Source organism: Camellia sinensis, chromosome 10 (assembly GCF_055761805.1).
Source record: "Camellia sinensis isolate YWXY chromosome 10, ASM5576180v1, whole genome shotgun sequence".
NCBI lineage: Eukaryota > Viridiplantae > Streptophyta > Magnoliopsida > Ericales > Theaceae > Camellia > Camellia sinensis.
The window spans coordinates 45,524,986-45,546,729 of NC_138970.1; positions in this window are offsets into that span (position 1 = coordinate 45,524,986).

The window sequence follows — 21,744 nt, forward strand, 5'->3', positions numbered from 1 at the left end:
GACTAATTGTATTTTTTAAATTTTTTTACAGTGGGTGAGTATAATTTACTCTTGAGAATCAAAATACCATCCAATCCACAGAACTAAAAATGAAGAAGAAGTTGTGTACTAGTAAGAATTAATCAACCATTGAGAGACAGAACTCAAAAAATGAGTGAGGCAATCCTCTTCGTGCAACATCATCATCATCATCATCAGATAATTAACTATGCTCTTTTGCTTTAACGAGGATCTATCTAAAGACATCCTCAAGCCCACTGTGTATATATCATTCTATCTAGTATCCATCTATGATCCATATCTATCACCACTGATCTCTTGAATTGAAAAGCATAACAAAGCAGAGTAGAGAAAAAGTTGAGATTGATTTCGTACAGGACACGTAATAAAAAAACTATGGTTTTTATACTCTTCTGTTTTTCTAGAGAATGAAGAATCGTTGTCCGTCTACTCGAAGAAGAAAAAATTCAGCATGAGCCGCAACCACACGGTATCAGAGATTCCTCTCTCTTTATGAAAACACTCCCTTCTATTTCATATTCCCTATAGATAGATGATAAGCACAAGTTTTTTAAATCAGTAATTTACTAGCTTCTCATGAATAGATCTGCTCAATGGGGACATTCTCTTACAAGCCTAGGTACTCTATATCATATAACCCGATGGAAAATGACTGGTAAATTGTGAGTTTAGACTCGGTGAAAAATAAGTAACAATTCTTTCAGTTTGGAGTGGTCAAGAGTATTTACACCCAAAAAAACAGAACAAAATGATCTGAAGCAACTGAGAAAACTTGAAACACACCTGTGTATAATATGGAGTCTACTAATTCATAAAATACAAAATGATATTTCCCAGCCTACATCTTGACAACAATATTTCCTTTTGAAACTTACTAAAAGAGGTCATTGGCTCCATAGAATAATATTAAAATTACTACACAACTTTACAACTATCTTCAAAAATATCCAAAACCCACTTGAATTCTATCCCAATAAGACAATAAAAACAATCTCAATCCCACATAAACATAAAAACTAACAAATCTATGAGTACACACATACACATACATAACCATGAATATACCCAAAATAAAAAATAAAATAAAAATTAGTTTATTTCACCTCTGTAACTTTGAAAATTAGTTTTAAAGAAAATACATTCAGAATATCATTTGGCCCAGAGGAGAGAAGAGGGCAACAACCCAAAGAGAAGGTTGCGATCTGCTGTCGCCCAGCGCTGCTGTGTTGTTGGCATTTGGCAGCGCGAGAAAGCAAGAGGGAGAGGGAGAGGGACTACATTCAGAATATTGGAGGCAAAGAAGAGAAGAGGGCAGCGACCCAAAAAGAGGGTTGCAATCTGCTGCCGCAAAGCACTGCTGTCGTCGAGCATTGTTGTGCCTTTCGCATTCGGCGGCGCGGGAGAGTAAGAGGGAGAAAAAGAAGAAGAAGAAGAGAAGAAGAGCATACCTGATTTATGCTGTGCCATTTGAGATGGAGTGAGAAAATGAGAAGGAGAAGTGATGTTCAATTGTTTGTTTATTCACTCAGTGAACTATTTATGGCAATAAAAAATTACGGTAAAGGCAAATAATTTATTGGCAACCAAATTAATTTGGTTGCCATAAATATTATATAGAGTTTTGGCGACCAAGTAATATTTGTAGCCAAACAAATATAATTGGCGACTAAAATTTACGTCGCTATAAATTAATTTGGTCGCCAAAAGGTTTTTTGGCACTCCCGCACAAGAAATTCACTTGGCACCAAACTCAATAGCGACCAAAATTATACATGCGTCGCCAAAAGTTTATTTTTTAATGACCATAAATATTCTGTCGCCAATTATGTATCTTTGGCAACTAAATTTTTGTTTGGCTGCTAAAAAGTGTCGCCAAAAATGTTTTTTGTTGTAGTGAGGATAGAGAACTTAACCTTTGATGTGTCTTGGAAGCCTCCTTATATCCTTTGTCCATCATTTCTTTGTCCACTCCAACCTGTCGTGTTGGTCGAAAGTCTATACTATAGCTTGCATTGTTCACGGTGAGGCTGCCCGTTCCGACGTGAAGAGATTATCGCATTTAATGCTGCAGGAGCCCCATTAATGGTTGATGTGTGGTGCAATAACTCTACAGGATTTTTGTCAGCTTACGTAGCCGGTTCCCTTCTTGACAAGTGTTTAGGTGCCATTGGTTCCTGGTGCAACGTTGGGTTCTCAATGGTTTTGGGCTTTAGTGTTTGAACCGTGAATTGGGCTCTAAGTGGTTGGCCAAAAGCTTCTGTGGGTCACAAGCTTCTCCGCGCTCGACCCTCCTTTTTGCTGTCAGCTCTCCTCTTGGTTGGTCACCGTGCTTGACCCTTCTTTTTGAGGTCAGCTCTCCTCTCGATCGGTCTCCGCGCTCGACTTTCCTTTTTGCGATCGGCTCTCCTCTCGGTCGGTCGCCGTACTTGACCCTTTTTTTTGCAGTCGGCTCTCCTTTCAGTCGGTCACCGCGTTCGACCCTCCTTTTTACGGTCGGCTCTCCTCTCGATCGGTCTTCTTGCTTGACCCCCCCTTTTTGCGGTCGGCCCACCTTTCAGTCAGTCTTCGCGCTTGACCTCCTTCGCGGTCGACCCACCTCTTGGTCGGTCTCCACACTTGACCCCTGAACACCCCCCCCATCTTCCTTCTTATTCCCTTTGTTGGACTAAAGTTGCACTTGGGAATAGGGAACTACTGACATCGGTGGGCCCACAGAAGCTTTTAGCCCACCACTTAGAGCCCAATTTACGGTTTAAATACTAGAGCCCAATTTACGGTTTAAACACTAAAGCCCAACACCATTGAGAACCCAATGTTGGACCAGGATCCAATGGCACCTAAACACTTGTCAAGAAGGGAACCAGCTACGTAAGCAAACAAAGATCCTGCAGAGTTATTGTGCCACACATCAACCATTGATGGGGCTCCTATAGCATTAAATGTGAACCCCTTCATATTGGAAAGGGCAGCCTCACCGTGAACAATGCAAACTAGAGTATAAATTTTCGGCTAACACGACAGGTCGAAGTAGACAAGGAAATGATGGACAAAGGATATAAGGAAGCTTCTAAGACACATCAAAGGTTAAATTCTCTGTCATTATTCTTTCCTTCTTTCCACACCATTAATCCCCTCTCTTTTAACTTGATCGTCAGAGAGTTCGCTGGGAGACTCCCGTTTCCCGTTGGATATTTTTGCAGGCACACCAACGAGTTGAGTGACTGGTGAAGGGTGTAGGAAGCGTGGGTCTGCCCGACTCGTCCTCCTTTGGATCAGCAACATCATCATTAACTAACAATTTTACAAACAATATTAAATATAAAAATATATTTGATAAATATATTTATGTAAATATATATATATATATATATATTAAAATACAACCATATTAAAAGTGGTATGATAATATAATGATTATGTCAACTTCGAATTTTATTTAAATTTAGTAAATATATATTTTATATTTTTTTCAAACATCATATATAATTAATATATTTTACAAACAATAGATATAAATGTATTTATATAATTGTATATGTATCTTAAAATTTAAATAAATGTATTTTAATTGTTATATTATTATTAAGTCTTATTGTTAATATATTTATAAAATAATTTTGACATCACTGTTTGAGTTTGATTCAATGGTTGAATCGGTAATCCGTCTATTTGATTTTTTTTTTTTAATTTGCTCATCAGTTTAATTTTTAAAATATTGGTAAAATCTTGAAAAAATATCACTAAAAACAAAAAAAGACATTATTAAGGGTAAACCAAACCCACACTTATGGAAAGATCATGCGGCATTGCATCTAATCTAGATAACATATATTGATTATTGAATTTCGGTGGGCCAAATCTTCCATCGTACATACGCGGAGATTTCATACTTTGGCACCTATTTCTCAACCACCACTCCTGTTTAACGCGCTCAAAGAACCAATCGCCACGCAAAATGTGATTAATGCTCGAATGGAGCGTCTGTCCAGGAAAGGGGGTGGATTATAGACGTGAATTATAGAGGTGATTATAATTTATTTTAATTTAAAAATTTATGTTAGATTGTTTGATATATTTTTTATTTACAGTTTTTTAGATAAAAATAGTTTAAATAAGTTGAAAAAAATTGATTATTTATGGTGTGTTTGGTAACATTTATGTTTTCAGTTTATATTTATAAAAATTGTATAAATTAGTTTTTGTTTATTTTTAGAAAAACATAAATTACAAACGCGTTTGATAATTGACAAAATGTTTAAAAAAATTTAAAAATATAAAAAAGAGTGAGAAATAGCAAGTGGCGGCGGAAGACGGTGGTGGAAAGTGGTGACGGTGGGTGGTGGGTAGCTGGTGGTAGTGGGTGGTGGCAGGTGGGCGGCGGTGGTGGTGGGTGGGTAGGTGACGATGGCGGGTGGTGGCAGGTAGGTGGTGGTGGGTGGGTGGGTGGGTGGGTGGGTGGGTGACGGTGGCGCGTGGTAGGTGGTAGCGAGTGGGTGGTGGTGGCGGGTGGTGGTGGCAGGTGAGTGGCGGGTGGGTGGTGATGGCAGGTGGGTGGTGAGTGGTGGTGGCAAGTAGATGGTGTGTAGTGGTGGTGGGCGGTGGATGGTAGTGGCGGGTGGTGACGGGTGGATGACTAGTGGTTGGTGGCGGTGGCGGTGGCGGCGGTGGCGGCAAGGGGTGGGTGGTTGCAGGTCAGTGGTCGTGGTGGTGGTGGTGAATGGGTGGGTGACGGTGGCGGGTGGTGGGTGGTAACGAGTGGATGGTGGATGGCAGGTGGTGGTGGGCAGTGGCGGGTAGGTGGCAGGTGGTGGGTGAGTGGGTGACGGTGGCGAGTGGTAGGTTGTAGCAAGTGTGTGGTGGTTGTGGGTGGTGGGTGGTGGCGGCAGGTGGGTGGTGGGTGGGTGGTGGTGGTGGTGGATGGTGTTGGCAAGTAGGTGGCGGGTAGCGGTGGCAAGTAAGTGGCAGGTGGCGGTGGTGGGTGGTGGCGGGTGGATGGCAGGTGGGTGGTGGGTGGTGGTGGTGGTGGTGGCGAGGGGTGGTGGTGGCAGCGAGTGGGTGACAGGTGGCTAGTGGCGGGTAGTGGCTGATTAGTGGTGGTGGCGGGTGGTGGCTGGTGGGTGGTGAGTGGTGGTGGCAGGTGGTGGTGAGGGGTGGGTGGTGGTGGCGGTGGCGGAAGACGGTGGTGGAAAATGGTGGCAGGTGATGGCTAGTGTTGGGTGGTAAAAAAAAAAAACTTAAAACTCAAAACAGAAACACATTTTTTGTGTTTTCATTTTTTGGCCAAATTTATAAACTGAGACCACTGATTTATAAATCAAAAATTTTACTAAACAAGTTTTTATTTGAGTTTTTAAAATTTTTGTAAATATAAACAGAAAACTAAAAACGTAAATATTACCAAACAGCACCTTAGAAGCTAAAAAAGAAGTGCTTTTGATTTTTACTTTTTGATTATCAGCTTTAGCTTACAATAAGTTATATCAAACAGTACCTAAGCATGATGTGTAGACGGATCGAGTATATCTAACTCCGAATTCTATTTGAATATACTTCTGAGAGTTGAATTCCAATTCAAAGAATTTCAAATAGACTCAAATTATCTGAATTCAATCACAAAAGAGTTATTTTTAATTGTCTTAAATTAATTAATATTTTAAATAAAAATATCTTAAAAAAATACAAATACGAAATATAATAAGAAAATTTGATTGAGTTACATGTACCAGGCAAAAAAAAAAAAAAATTACAATGTAATATGATTTCATTTAAACAACGAGAAAATAATTAATAATTAATAATATTTTAATTTTATTATATATAATTTATATATATTACTAATATTAGTTGGATTATTCAAGTTGTGAGAACTTTTGCCCAGGCCTTGTTTGAATTTAACTTGAGCTGACAAATTGCAACTAAAGTTTTTCTTGTTGGAGATCATTTATTTGTGGATATGGATAATAAAGGGATTGGATATCTTGGGATTAATTATCCTGGACATCCAATGTTGGGACTATTTACTAACTTAAACTACTCTTATCTAGTGTTTGGATGAATTCGAATTTGAAATGTGATCAGATGACTCTCGGACATTTATTATTTCTAAATCTATCTTTAAAATTTTAATTTATTGTCGTAAGATTTTGCCCCAGTGTATAATGTTGGAAAAAACTACTCACATTACATAATTTCACATTGCATATAGCAAAATTATGAGATGAACAAAACAAACCTTCAATCCCAGGAAAAATAACATGCTGAATAAAATACAGATAAAATATAAAATGGTTAAAGGAAGCAAACCGAAACCTGTGTGATACCACAGTCTTCTTAAAATAGATTTGCCGCCTCACCGTTGGGTGCTGGAGGTACGCCGACGTCTACTTCCCAGGATACGACGGTTTTTACCAGCTACAACAGAAGCACCTTCTGATTAGCTTAGCGAACGGACAACGGCAGCACTCTCTCTCAAGAAGAAAATTATAGGAGAAGTAGATTGACAGTGTATGGATGTCAAGGAAAAATTCTATATCTCTTTTCAAGGAAGAGGGCCTCCTTTTATACACCATGGGGGAGAGTGGAAGAGCCTCTAGCCATCAAGGCTGGCAACTAATGTTAGCAAAACTGCCCAATCAATTTTGTAAAACTGATGAGCCTTAAATGTGCGAGTTATATACACATTTATGAGGCAATTTCTTATTCAACCATTTTTTTCCAACAATCCCCCACATGAATAAAAATTGACCGAATACAGCAAACGCTCAACGTTTATCAACAAAGACTAGGAAAGAGAGAGAGCACATAGACTAACCCTGCATCAGAAAAGATAGCTGTTGGCCTTGAACCTTTCGTAATAAAAGCCTATAGGATTTACTGACTGACCAGTGAACGTGATGTCTTGAACTGTTCTGCCGTTTATGTAAACCGAGACAATAGACCTCACACAGGAGTTAGTCCAACCATTGTTCTTGTTCCACCGGTGTGTCCGGTATGGCCCTGGAACACTAGCCTGGTTCTGTGAGTGTTTTTAAAGAATTCGGCCTTAGCAATTCTTAAAGAAGCAGCCCCACTTCGCACGCACATAGGTGACCTAGATACGGTATTTCATTATACCACATCACTAAGGTCATTAAAAGCATTAGCTTAACCTTCCACCCCCACCGGGCATCACTGTATAAAGGAATGGGCAAGAGGATTTACCTCTTCAGTGACTCACCCGTTTTACGAAGTTAGGTTGTCCCTTTGAACCTAGATCTTGGGATCTCCAGTCAACTAGGTTGGGTTTTCCGTTCCGGTAACCTTTACTAAAGGCCTTAACCCCATTCCTCTTGACGACTTTTCTACTAACTCTCGAGTTAACCCTTTGGTTAGCGGATCCGCAATGTTGTCCTTAGACTTGACATAGTCTAGAGAGACAACTCCATTTGAGAGTAGTTGTCGTATGGAATTATGTCTACGACGAATATGTCTAGACTTTCCATTATACATATTATTCTTTTCCCGACCAATCGCTGATTGACTATCGTAATGAATACTGATAGCTGGCACAGGTTTCGGCCAACGTGGAATATCCTTAACAAACTGGCGAAGCCATTCAGCTTCTTCAGTTGCTTTATCTAAAGCAATAAACTCAGATTCCATCGTTGATCTCGAGATACACGTTTGCTTGGCAGATTTCCAAGACACGGCTGCCCCTTCGAGGGTAAACACATAACCACTAGTGGATTTGGAATCTTTTATATCAGATATCCAATTTGCATCATTATACCCTTCTAGTACCGCTGGGTAACTGGTATAATGCAGCCCATAATCCAGGATGTAACGGATATACCCCAACACCCGCATAATGCCCTAGCATGAGGATTACTCGTGTATCTACTCAACCTACTAACAGCGTAGGTGATATCCGGCCTTGTACAACTCATCAGATACATCAAACTCCCAATGACCCGAGAATATTCTAGTTGAGAGACACTCTCACCATTATTCTTGGTCAGACTTAAGTCTACCGATGTCCTAAACATACTTGTATCTGACTTTCCAAATTTCTCAAGTATCTTATTAACATAATGAGCTTGAGAAAGTACAATACCACCAGATGTTCTGGTGATCTTAACACCCAGAATGACATCTGCAAGGCCCATATCTTTCATGTCAAACTTAGAGTTTAACAATCTTTTGGTAGCTTTAATCATTTCATCATTGCTACCAACAATGAGTATGTCATCAACGTATAGACACAAAATGACATAACTTTTGTCAGTGTCTTTAACATATACGCACTTATCACACTCATTGATTCGAAACCCATTTGACAACATAGCATTGTCAAACTTCTCATGCCATTATTTGGGAGCTTGCTTCAAACCATACAATGACTTGACAAGCTTACAGACTTTTTTACTTTTTCCTAGAGCTGAAAACCCCTCGGGTTGCTCCATGTAGATTTCTTCATTTAAATCTCCATTTAAGAAAGCTGTCTTTATATCCATCTGATGCATTTCTAAACCACATAAAGCTGCTATTGCAATCACCATGCGAATGGATGTAATCCTTGTCACAGGTGAATACGTATCAAAGTAATCCAAGCCTTCTCGCTGTCTGTATCCTTTGATAACTAGCCAAGCTTTATATTTGTCAATTGACCCATTCGCTTTCATCTTTCTTCGAAAGATCCACTTACTCCCCAAGGCCTTACTGCTTGGGGGTAGATCAACCAACTCCCAAGTATGGTTCTGTAAGATGGAGTCAATCTCACTCTTAATTTCTTCTTTCCATAAAGGACTTTCAGGTGAAGTCACAGCTTCATGGAACGTTCGAGGTTCTCTCTCTAACATATAAGTCAAGAAGTCTGGACCAAAAGACTTTGTGGTTCTAGCCCTTTTACTCCTTCTTGGCTCATCTACTTCATCAGCTTGATCATCTACTTGATCAGTTATTTGATCAGCTGTTTGATCATCCATGTGATCATCTATGTGATCGTCTTCGTGATCATCTATTTCTTTCATGGAACTCGGAACCCTGTCTTGGGGACGACACGGAAATACATCTTTAAAGAAAGATGCACTTCTAGATTCCATGATAGTATTCTTGTATATATCTGAAATATCAGACTTGTGCACGAGAAATCTATATGCACTACTATTTTGTGCATAACCAATGAAAATACAGTCCACGGTTTTCGGACCTATCCTAACCCGCTTGGGTGTAGGTACTGCCACTTTTGCAAGACACCCCCACATTCGTAGGTATTTATATGAAGGCTTGTGACCTTTCCACAACTCATATGGAGTCTTGTCCACTTTCTTCTGTGGTATTCTATTAAGAATATAATTCGCGAAGAGAATTGCTTCCCTCCATAAGTTCTGTGGCAACCCAGAACTTATCAACATTGCATTCATCATCTTTTTCAGCGTCTTGTTCTTCCGCTTAGCAACACCATTTGACTGGGGCGAATAAGGCGCTGTGGTTTGGTGAATAATCCCAAATTGAGCACAAGTCTCGGCAAACGGGGATTCATACTCACCACCACGATCACTTCTCAATGCCTTGATTTTCCGGCTTAATTAATTCTCAACTTCATTCTTAAAAGGAATAAATTTATCAATAGCCTCGTCTTTGCTTTAAGCAAATACACATAACAGTATTTAGTGCAATCATCAACAAAAGTGATGATGTACTTGTTGCCACCACGTGATTGTACAACTTTCAAGTCACACACATCACTATGCACTAAACCCAAAGGCTGGGTACTTCTTTCAATAGAATGAAAAGAAGACCTTGTCAATTTTGCTTCTACACAAGTTTCACACTTGTGTTGTGGATTAATCTTCAAAGATAGTATGTGATCTAACTTGATTAATCTACGTAAAGAGTCAAAATTTACATGACCCAATCTACCATGCCATAAATTAGGGGACTCAAGCATATAAGCAGAAGAAGAAGCTTTCTCATTAATCTTAGGGATAAGTGTCATTATATTCAATTTAAACATACCACCTGACATATATCCCTTCCCCACATAGACCCCGCCCTTGGTCAACACGACCTTGTCTGATTCAAACACCATGCGGAAGCCATGCTTGCTTAGGAGAGACCCCGAGACAAGGTTCTTACGAATGTCCGGCACAAAAAGGACATCGTTCAAAGTCAGTTCTTTTTCTGAAGTCATCTTCAGGATCACCTTGCCTTTACCCTCAACAGCTGAGGTTGCAGAGTTTCCCATAAACAACTTTTTCCCGTTTGAAACCGGTTCGAAAGTTGTGAACATTCTCTTCTCTGCACAAATATGGCGAGTGGCCCCAGTGTCCACCCACCACTCCTTCGGGTTTGACCCCACCATGTTCACTTCTGACACGACGGTTGACAGATGCATGTTGTCCACATCGTGTGACAATTCCTTCATTTTAGCCATATGTGCCCAGTTTTTGTGTTGGGGAGGGTTTTTCCTGTAGGGCTTCTTCTTCAGACAATCAACTGCCCGATGCCCATCACTTCCACAGTTGAAGTATTTGCCATCGAACCTAAAAGTAGGCTCCTTTGGCTTGTAGGCTGGCCTTTTGGAGATTCCTCCTCTAGCCCCTAACTTTGAGCTTTTGCCTGTCGGTGGTTTTTTCCTCGCCCCCGAGGACTCGCCATGCTCAACCATGTTGGCTTTGACAGTGGAGGTACTCCCTCATTTCTTCCTGTTGTCCTCTTCAATCCGGAGCCTGACAACGAGCTCTTCGACTGTCATCTCCTTTCGTTTGTGCTTCAAATAGTTCTTGAAGTCTTTCCAGCCGTTAGACAGCTTCTCAATCAAAGCAGCTGCCTGGAATGACTCATTTAGGACCATCCTTTCTGCATGTATCTCGTGCAGAATCACTTGGAACTCTTGGACTTGACTCAGGACAGTTTTAGAGTCCACCATCTTGAAGTCCAGGAACCGGCCGACGATAAATTTCTTTACTCCAGCATCCTCAGTCTTGTACTTTTTGTCCAAGGCATCCCATAACTCCTTAGCCGATTTCTTGGCATAGAACACGTTGAAAAGCGCATCTGCCAAGCCGTTCAGAATGTAATTCCGGCATAAGAAGTCTGCTTGTTTCCAAGCGTCTAGAGACATGAGCTTTTGTTTATCTTGTTCATTCTCCTATACGGCTGGTACATCTTTACTCAGAAACCTCGCAAGGCTTAGAATAGTCAAATAAAACAGTATCTTCTGCTGACATCTCTTGAAATTCACTCCCGTGAACTTCTCCGGGCGCTCGTGATGATTGAGCGGTCTCCCGGAACAGCCGGAGTAACAACAAGAGCATTTACCACAGAGGTCACAGCAAGGGTTGGCAAGCCAGTCGCCCCGGGGTTTGGATCCCCACCAACATTAGCAGCAGCAGTAGCAGCATCAGAGAATTTTCACTATTCTGTATTTCCAGAAATCAAACTTAACACTAGAAAATCCCACAATTGGAAATTTAATTCAAAACTAGTCTCACCATGCAACCTAGAATCGAATATGGTCAGGAAAGTTTCCAGGAAGACTGGAGGGGTCACACCGGTCCCACTTAAAACCCAGTTAACCTTAGACAAAACTTTCAAGAGCATGTTGACTCCTAGTCCATGGGAAACAACTTTAAGAATTAAATTTTCCAAGGGATGAACTAGGTTAAACACACCAAGTTCCAAACTGTACAAGCAATTATAACAAAATTGCTACAATAATTACAAGCAAATAAATGTGCTTTACATATTGGTGAATAACCACAAATGAACACTCAAGCAAACAATTGCTTCAAATATTTAGTCCAAATTAATCCTTTTCCCCATTTCCATAGGTATTCCTGCAATAAAGAGTTAACAGCAAAATACAACAAAACCTCCCTCAGCTTTTCTTTGCTTTTCGCAAAGTAGTGATTGAAGGGGAGGGTACTAGCAAACAAACTAATAAATAACTGTAAGTAAAGATTAAAACCAACCCTTAAATTACACATCTAGAATTTAAACTAAAAAAAACTGTAAAAAATTAATTACATAATAAACATGTAATTAATTATATAAGTTACAGACCTAAATTAAATATAATTAAACCATATTTTAAATTGGTAAAGGTTACATATGAACTTATGGTACACTAAACATGTAATTAATTGAGGCAAGTTACAAACATTTTATAACTCCTAAATACTTAAATCACATTACTAGGCAAGAATTGCAAATGGCATGATTAACATGCAAATAATTCTACAGAAATTAACATGAATTTAAATATAGGCAAGTTATAAACTTTACAACTCCACACGTAAATTAAAGATTAATAGGTACAAGTTACATGAAAATTTACTACCTACTAAACATGCTAGAAATGTAAATTACACTAAAAATTAAACCCGAATGAACATGTAATTTATATTGTAAACTAGAAGCATGTGAACTAGAAGCATGTAAATCTAGAAATACAAGGCATGAACCGGTACACTATAAATTAATAAATTAATTAGAAAATACAGTGAATTAACGTTGCACCAATAGAACTCTTCTTCCCTATTGATAATAGTGGCCTATTCCATGCCATGGGAAGACCAAACAGTAGCATACACAAAATGGCAAAATCAAAAGCTTAACCCTGTGTACATGCATCTAATAAACCAATTAACTCGCTAGTACTACCAGTGGCCAATTACATGCAAAATTATTACACACACCTATGAATCTATTAATCTAATTTTATGATAAACGTCGAATCTATTTTAAGCTTGTTGGGAAAAACTACTCACATTACATAATTTCACATTGCATATCGCAAAATTATGAGATGAACAAAACAAACCTTCAATCCCAGGAAAAATAACATACTGAATAAAATACAAATAAAATATAAAATGGTTAAAGGAAGCAAACCGAAGCCTGTATGATACCACAGTCTCCTTAAAATAGATTCGCCGCCTCACCGTTGGGTACTGGAGGTACGCCGGCGTCTACTTCCCAAGATACGACGGTTTTTACCAACTACAACAGAAGCACCTTCTGATTAGCTTAGCGAACGGACAACGGTAGCACTCTCTCTCAGGAAGAAAATTATAGGAAAAGTAGACTGACAGTGTATGGATGTCAAGAAAAAATTCTATATCTCTTTTCAAGGAATAGGGCCTCCTTTTATACACCATGGGGGAGAGGGGAGGAGCCTCTAGCCATCAAGGTTGGCAACTAATGCTAGCAAAACTGCCCAATCAATTTTGTAAAACTGATGAGCCTTAAATGTGCGAGTTATATACACATTTATGAGACAATTTCTTATTCAACCATTTTTCTCCAACATATAATACAATCTTCAATTATTTATTTTTATGTAGAAATGTACAATTATTTTAAATGCGTTACCACACCAGTTAATAAAAGTGAAAAATATAAATAAATCTCAAGTTTAGATAGCTTGAATCATATAGTCTTGCAATTTATTTTGTAGACTGAAAGGTCTCAAATCAATATTATTTACAATTAAGCCCACGAATGTAGCGCGTTGATTGACTATTTGGAAGGGTAAATTGCGTGTTTAGGTGATGTTGTAGTTACCAAAACGCCCAAAACCATAATATATCAATTTTTTCCTTTTCCCTCCATTGCAAACAAAATGGAAACTCAAAAATTGGAACTTCAACGTTCCCTTGTAGATGTTGCAGTGTTGATCCTATTTTGTGTGAGTTGGACGTTGGATTTGGCAACGTTGCACCTAGCATTCTTTATTCCTCAAATAACATTACAGAACCTCTTCAAAATCCTAGAAAATCCAAAAACCCCTTCTAGCAAATTTACAGAGGTTAAGCAGCGACATCTAGGAGTGCGATTAACGTTGTCGATATAACATTGGCACTTTCACATCAATCCGTCAACAGCAGCGTTAATCGTATATTGGTGCGATGACAACAGGTATGGGTGTCTTCGATGTTACTTTGGTTGTTTGTGGAACAATACGACATCAAGGTCGATACTTGAAATGGGATGTTGTTTAAATGGTGCGTAATGTGGGGTTTTAGGTGATGTTGTTAACATCGTGGTTTTGGGGGTTACTAGTGACACCAATTGTAATGTTGTGTTTGTACGTAATGTAACAGATGCATGGTGTTTTAGTTAATGTTTGTTTGATTGGTTTGGTCTCGTGTAATGTTATTATTTTCGCGGGTGTGGGGGCTGTCAGTGATTACAAATGTGATGTTGTGCATTTATATAATGTCACCGACGCATTGTTTTTATTTAATGTTGTTATGATTGTTTGGATCTCTTGCAATGTTAATATTGTTGGGGGCAGTGGAAAGATAACATCAATAATATAACACCAAGTAGGTAACATCAACAAACTATTTTATGAAATCTGGGTGATTATTCAGTATTTTCAGAGTATCGACACGTGGTGCTCCATAAGGTTTTGATTGGTAGAGAGGGTAGAGGCCTACGATTTATGTTAAGAATGGGGGAACAACATGGTACTAATTAGTGATTGACTTGGAGTATGGTCACGTGGTGTTTCGCGATTATTAAATAATTTCCAATGAAATCTCTAAAAAAATAAAAATGTTAAACCATATCTTATCCACATACACCCAAATTCTAAAAAAATTTAAAATCAAATTTCAAATAAGGGTAAACAAGTAAACTCAAATATTACTAAACCAAATCAATAATACATAATACAAATAAAAATGACTAATTAATTTATAAGAAAAAATATAAAACTAAATAGATTAACATTTCTTCAAATAAAATTTATGAGTAATTTTTTCTTAATAAAACCCATAAGTTAATAACAATAATAATATTACTTACTAATTGAATTAGAATTTATGTTAAGTTGCAAAGCAACTTGGAGAGAGTAACGTGCATGAATGAAAAGCTGACTTCTTCTTCCGCTGACAAAATAACGGTTTGCGGTTTGACATATTTACTTTTAATTTAAGCACTGGAAGTGGAATGAAGAGAATTTACATTTTAACAGAAAAAAAAAAAGAAAAAAAAGGAAAAAAAAGAAAGAAGGTAATGGAAGCATGTGAAAATATTATCATACTTGTACATATATATCATAAGGGAAATAATTATACAGTGGTAAAGTGAAAAAACATTATAAAAATATATATAATATTTTAATTATTAAATTATATAAATTTTACTATTAATTTATAATTTTTTTTTTTTTTTACCACCACTCTGCTGTTATTGTTCCGGATGATGAGACAGTAGTAGAAAGGTAATAATAGGGAAGGACGGGCTCCTTGGTTTGCAGAAGTTATTTGGTTTTAGATAGCGCTGGTCAAGGAAGGCATGAAATTCGTAATTCGATTCAGCTCAGTTTAATTTGATAGGTTGAGATTGATTTTTTGAATCTGTGATTCAGTTCTAAATTGAAGAATTAAAAATTCGTAGTCCACGGATTGGTTTCAGATTGAATTCCACGGTTCCGGATTGGAACCGATCCAGACCGTATACAAATAGTCTATATTTTTATTATACATCTTCCCCCATAGTATTTTCTCTTATTCTATATAAAATCTAAACTCAAACCTAAAACCGTATAATATCTTCTTTTATTACTTTTGTTTGTTAGTTTTTAGTTTTAATTTGTAATGGTCTAAATACTTATGGTGAAATCAATTTTCTTATAGTTGTTTAAATTCTAGAACAGTATGTCACTATTATAGAAAAACATGTTGTTATTGTGGAACTGATATAGCGCTATGTTTATATTTTTATGAAATTAAAGTGTTATATATATATATATATATATATATTTTTGTTATTTAATTATGTGAATCCGTGGTTCTAAACCGATCCAATCCGTATTTAAATGGATTGGTTCGGATTGGTTCTATGATTTAAACGGATTGGAATGGTTCCAATTTTTCAGGAACCGTAGATAACGGATTGGTCCTGATTTTACCCCAATCCGCTCTAATCCGGACCATACTCACCCCTAGTTTTAGATACCATCATGTATATTTCAATAGTATTATAATTGTTAAAAAAATAAAATTTATATTAAATAATTAAAAAATATAAAAAAAAAAACATAATAAATTACGATTAATAAAAAATATGACATGGTGCTCTCGACCAACTAATAATTTGGTTTGTGTGGATTAAGGGAGACGTCAGATGCCTGGCTTTATGAATACATTGTCATGTGATATTTGTTTGGGGTGCGGGTCATATCTATCTGTCTATCTCTCAGAATTTACACACACAGACGGAGAGCGAGAGAGGGGGAGAGAGGAGCTTAATTGGCCCTTGTTGCACGTCTAGAAAGGGGCTGCAATGTCTGGGTTAGCTTCGATTGTTTCCTGCGGTGTTGAAGGGGTTTTTTATTTTTATTTTTTTATTATTTATTATTTATTATTTTTAGGTCATTTTATGTACACTTTGATTAGTCTCAAAACTCATGTAAAGTATTTTTTTCAAAGTGAATCAGATAAATCTTAGATAGTGCTATCGAATGTAGTCCAAAGAGGTTGATATGACTAGGGGTATACATAGATCGGATTGATCCGGTTTTAGAGTAATCTAGGATTCAAACCGTTTTTTACAGTTCTAGAAAAATTAAAATTATAATTGAACCGTTAACCTGTGGAATCGGATATAATTGAACCATAAAAATCGGTTTGGTTCGGTTTACGGTTCGAGAAATTTTATACAATAATAAATATAATATATATTTTAATAAGTAAACAAAGTAATAATAATTAGTTAGATTAACTTGATTATAGTTTATCAATTTCATATTGATGGTTAGTGTTCAAATCTTGTAAGAAATATTTTATATTTTAATTTTTGTATATGTCATGGTCCAGTCCGGTTTGGTTCAGAATCGTAACTAAAGCTTTGGAATTAGAAACTGAACCAATTTAAATGATTTCACTATTTTTAGAATCAAAACCAAAACCGTAATTAAAAAAATTATATCAATCTGACGGTTTACACCGAATTAGATCGATTAACAAATTCCAATGATTTTTTTTAAACACCCTAAATATTACCTAATAAGAATTGAATCTAAAACTTAAAAAAAACATACTCCAAACCCAAAATTGTACCCACTAAATCAACTCCTAAGATTGAGAGAGAGAGAGAGAGGGGTAATAGTCACACACAGACTGTTGAGTGTCGATCCATGAGATTCAGTGAGATTTCTATATGCCCCACTTGCCTTTGTATAACATGGTGCCTCCCATTATGTGTCGGCCAATCGAGTAAATATTTGCGATAGCGGTAACCAGTAATTTGTATTTGTGGTAGGAATTATAAAATTATTGGGTCAGTGAGAAATAAAGTTATCCATTTAATTCCATTAGGGACTATTTATTGGTTGGTAATAATCCATAGAATATTATCACCGTTATTGTCAATAAATTTTTGAATGGAATGTTAATCAACTTACTACTCACTCATTTCGCATTAAGATTATGTTTAACCATTATTAACCTATGTTGATTACTTTAAAGGAAAGTTTATGATACGCATTTTTATAATGTATGTTATGCATTTGAAATATATGACACATATTTTTGTAATAAATATTATGTAATATTTTGGTAAGGTTACGGTAATTTGTAGTTTAAAAATGAAGGTGCACATGTTACAATAATATTACGTATTTTTGTAGTAATGCTTCATATTTTTTTAGAGGAACTTACGTGTAGATCTTAAAAAATGACATTTTTCATCGAATATTATTAAAAAATATCACTAATTGTTCATTTTCAATGATAGTTTAAAAATGGCCACTAATTATAAGTTTTAGCGATAATTTAAAAAAATCACTAATTTTTAATTTTCAAAAACGTCTTTAATTGTAAATTTTAGCAACAATTTATAAAAATCACGACAAAAAAAGTCACTTATCAATTTTTAGCGACATATACAAGAAATCTTCTCAAAAATTTGTTTTTAGCGATAATTTTATTATGACTTACTTTCAATAGGACTTGATATTTTACCCATTTTTTTATACAAACATTTTCAAATAAAAAGATGTGTAATATTATCATAAAAACTTGTAACCTCAAATTTGAGTTACAAATTGTTGTAACTGTATTAGAAAGATACACAACATTATCACAAAGTAATATATACCACAAAAATATGTAATAAGAGTGCATATATGTTGGGTTTGGGAAGGGGTTACTTTGGGGTTTTTTGGCGATTTGGCTATTTTAGTTAGTTATTTTAGTTTTTGTGTTAGGAGACATGAGTTAGATTTTTTGGTTGATCGTTGTATTGAAAAATGTGTTTGAATGAGAAATGACTAAATTGCACCTATTCTAATAAAATCTCCTCTTCCCAAATAACAAAGTCCTTGTCGATGTGGCATGTTCTAGGGGTCAAAATTGTCATTTAACCACCTATGGTGGCAGTCTGTGAACCACGTGATGCTCACTTTCTTCATTTTTAGACTTTCTGACTTTTCTCTTATTTGAGGCTATTTTAACCCCAAACCTGTTTTTCTAAACGCAACCATAGTATACTATATGCCTTAAGAAGTGTGTACCATAGGTTATTTCACTACCCTATATCTCTCAACACCTTATTTCGTTGGCCAAAATCCCAACTCCTTTGAGGATTGAGGATTGACAAAAAGAAACGAAGTGGCTTAGTGTGACAACCCTCACCATTGATTAGTGCTAATCTATGATTAAGCATGTTAACTGACTGATTGACTGAAATTCTAAACCGAGTGTTTGAGTGTATTAGCCTAAGTGCATTTCTATCTATTGACTGTTAGATCATCTGTCCATGTTTTATGGCATTGGCGGCCGAATCTGAAATCGATTAATGTGTTTTGTTAATTGGAATTAATGTGATTTTATAGTATATTTAATTGAAATGTCATTTGGTATGATTAAATTAGATTAAATAATGTAAATTACAAGAGTTGGCCTTATTTGCATTTTTGTCACTTAGTGGCCCACCTCATAGAACAATGTTGGAGCTTATTACATTTTGGTATATCAATTCATCAGCCCATTTTGAGAGACAAAACTGACAGAGAGAGTGTGAGAGAGGAAGAACTTGATTCCACCTTGAATTTGCTTGGAAACTTGATAGATTTGGAGGATTAATTGCAAATTGGGCTTTCCTTCTTGTAATTCAAAACTTAAGATAGGGCCTTTACCTTCTTGTCCATGTAATTAGGTCATTTGTTGCATGGTTCATGACATATTAAGGATTAGAGTCAAGATTTGGCCTAAAAATGTCGATTTGAAGCTTGAATCATGCATGCATGTTTATATTCTTGCATTTTGAGGTTGATTTTAGGGAAATTGTTACATGCATGTCCATACTATTGTTATAGTCCATGAATTCATCATGTTTTTGGAAGAATGGACTCATTTAATCATGTATATGAAGCTTGATTTCAATTGAACACTTGCATGTTGCATACTCAAGGTGTTCATGAAGTTTTGTTGGAAAATTGTATTCAACTGAACTACTTTTGGGCTTTGATTTCTCAAATTGATCTTTAAAACATGTCATACTATGAGTTTACAAGTGTTTTCCAGAAAATTAGCCCAAAAGGATCGAATTTGATGCATTTGGAATTGATTTTGAGCTTAGAGGTTCATTTTGGAAATTCCAGAATTTGAACCCACGCTCGAGCGTGAACGTGCACACTGAGTCTTGCAATTCCGCTCAAGCGTGTGAAGTAACGCTCGAGCGTGATTTTAGTGCATCCAGTACTTTGCTTTTGGTTATAGTCCGCTCAAGCGGGTATCGAGCGCCCATCGAGCGTGAATTTCGCACATCTAGTACTTTTACAGTCCGCTCGAGCGGAATAACTCACGCTCGAGCGGATACTTTTGTTTGCATGTCCGCTCGTGCGGATAAATCCACGCTCGAGCAGGACTTCTATTTTCTGAAAAATTTGATAAGTGTTTTAAAAGTGCATCTTTGCATCCTCATTCCATCCTAGGCATTCCTAGGCCTAGTTTAAGGCATCTTAATGAGGATATTGATGTAGAACCACACCAAGTCAAGTTAGGGATTAAGTTATCAAACCCAAGTGAATAACTTAGTGTGTGTTCGTTCTGTGATAATATAGGGTTGGCATCCGAGGACGCTCAATAGCTTATCTCTAGCCCAGAACTCTGTGAGTAACATTGTTATAAAGATAAGTTCATTTATAATTATTTCATGAACGATCGATTGAATTGCTTCCTGAAGTGATATTGCTTCCTGAGTGGACGCTCGTCCTATTGTATGAACTATACTTGTAACTCCCATAGTGGCCTACCATTACTGTCACTGCTATTGTACCATTATTGTTACTGTTATTGCACCGTTACTGTTACTATTACTGCCACTGCTAATGTACCATTACTGCCACTGCTATTGTACTGTCACTGTTACTGCTATTGTACCGTTACTATTACTGCTACTGTACCATCACGGTTACTGCTGTTGTACCGTTATTGTTACCATTACTATTACTGTTATTGTACCGTTACTGTTACTGCTACTGTACCATCACGGTTACTGTTGTTGTACCGTTATTGTTACTATTACTATTATTGTTATTGTACCGTCACTGTTACTGCTACTGTCCTGTTACTGTTACTGCCACTGCTACGGTTACAAAAATCTCTGTCAGTTCCAATGTTTGGAACTACTACTGTCTACTGTTTTGATGGTCATCATCAACGGACTGACCGGTCTATCAAGACCTACTGTACTGTTCCGCAATTGAATGTACCACGTATGACTGCTATGATTTCTAAATGACTGATACGACATGAAAAATGAACCACTGATTGGATAACTGATCTATCGATGTAAATGATCGTTTTAACTACTGTAAGGACATCCGTTCTTAACCCTTTACGCAGTTGTTATTCATTGGGCTTTAGCTCACTGTTTATATTTATATGTAGGTGTCCAGGCATCAGACCAGAGCTATGAGCGTCGGAATAGCTCCCTTTTTGTCAAAGCGAACCGTTGTGCCTTACTTCGAGGTTCCGTGACTGTTCAGGCCAAGGCTTTTGGGTGTCTCAATTCACCCTTTTTGTTCCTGTTCTGTAATACTATCTAAGACTTGTACTGCATAGTTGTGGTGAAGGGATTGGGTCCCTAACCTGAATGTTTATGTATATGATGTTTGTACGTAAGTTGTAGTTATGAGATGAATATGTTTTGGAAGTCTTTTTGCCTGCAGTCTGTCCCAGCTCATTGGACATCTTTTATTTACTGTTTTGGCTTCCGCCAACCCCTGTACTCTGTATTATTGTCTTTACTGTTAAGCAGGCCATCGGTAATCGCGGATTATTGGCCGGTTACGGTGCTAAACCCATAGGGGCGGGTTTGGGTCGTGACACTTAGACAAATCTAATTTAACCCATATTTTTTCTGTGTGGGTGAATTTCCGACCACACTGCCAAACTCAGTATTTACTTGGAGAGCACTGACAGAATAAATAGCACCTGACTAACCTGTAATAGAAAAAGAAGACTCCGGCGGTGGTTCGTCCACCCGGGGGCACTCCGACGATCAAGTCAGTATATTTTTCAAAGATAATCGATAGTGCTAAACTCACTGTTCAGAATATAAATTGCGTACCTTAGACCCATCGGGGGTGCCTTTCTTTTATCGTTAACTCAATCCTAATCTTTATAGAAGCCTAGCTTCAATGGACTTCTGCTCAATGCTTATCCTGGACTCTTCAAGAGATAAAGATAAACTCCCTAAGAGTGTTATCCTTATCCATGCTAA